This window comes from Dendrobium catenatum, unplaced genomic scaffold (assembly GCF_001605985.2).
Source record: "Dendrobium catenatum unplaced genomic scaffold, ASM160598v2 fragScaff_scaffold_621, whole genome shotgun sequence".
In the NCBI taxonomy this organism is placed as follows: domain Eukaryota; kingdom Viridiplantae; phylum Streptophyta; class Magnoliopsida; order Asparagales; family Orchidaceae; genus Dendrobium; species Dendrobium catenatum.
The window spans coordinates 27,728,285-27,729,491 of NW_021319083.1; positions in this window are offsets into that span (position 1 = coordinate 27,728,285).

The following is a 1,207-nucleotide window of genomic DNA, read 5'->3' on the forward strand; positions in this document are numbered from 1 at the left end:
CCTGAGAGAGCTTTGTTCAGTGCACTTTCTTTTCTACTTCTTGTGTTAGAACTATGGTTGAGAGCAGCAAGATTATGGCTTTGTTTGGGATGATTTTTTTATTACTTCTTAAAACAGTTTTTTAGTACAAAGATTTTAATTTTTATACTAAAAAATTAATTTAAGAAGCAGTAAGAAAGCTGTCTCAGTCGAAGCCTATGTTTATTTGCAATTAATTTTTTTTCTCATTTGTACTGTCTGTAGGAGCAAAAAAAAAAAAGAACTTGGTAAAAAAAAAAACAGAGAAGGAATACAATCTATAAATGTTTAGAGTTATTTTGATCTAAAATGTTTAGAGATATTTGGATGAATAAAGTTAATGGAAGTGATGGCCAATGATGGTAATGGAGTCAGTTTCCTGTATATTTTATTATATGGCCGAATATGGACAAATTTAATAAAATATTTTTAAAATTTTATTTTGCATTTTTCATTAAATAAAATATCAAAAATTTTAAAATCTTTGCATTGAAAATATTTTTCTCTTCTTCAAATAAAACCTCTAAATTTTCACTCATCACATTAGTTGCATTGAAGAAGTAGTTGATTGCTTGTAGGGAAAGATGGTTTCATTGAAGATGATGTGGTGAGAAGTATAGAGTTTTTAGGTGATAGGATCAAGACAACAATATCATTTCTGAGATGAGGCATATCCAATGAATACACATGGACTGGATAGGGAGGTAATTTTTGAGATGGAGTAAGGACATAGCCACAAGTAACACAAACATCCAAACATTTTGAGCTGGGTCTATGTAGGTGGTTTATTGTATAATTTTTCATTGGGGGTGGATAGGCGTTTGATGATATGGACAGAGCTTTGACCCATAGAAATGGACGTATATTTGCATGAATAAGTAGATTGTGAATAGTTTCCAAAATATATCGGTGTTTGTGTTAGGCCACTCTATTTAGAGGAGTGTATGGGAAAGTATATCAATGATGGATACCCAAAATTTTGCACAGGGTATGAAATTTATTATTAATGTATTCCCCTCCACCATATATGCAAATCATTTTTATCATTGTATTAAATTGGCATTTGATCATATTATGAAATTCAATGAATTTGTGAATTACATCAGATTTTTGAATGAGAGGGAAAAACCCAAAAAAAAAAAAAATTGTACTAATCGTTAATGAATGACACATAATAGCGATATCATTG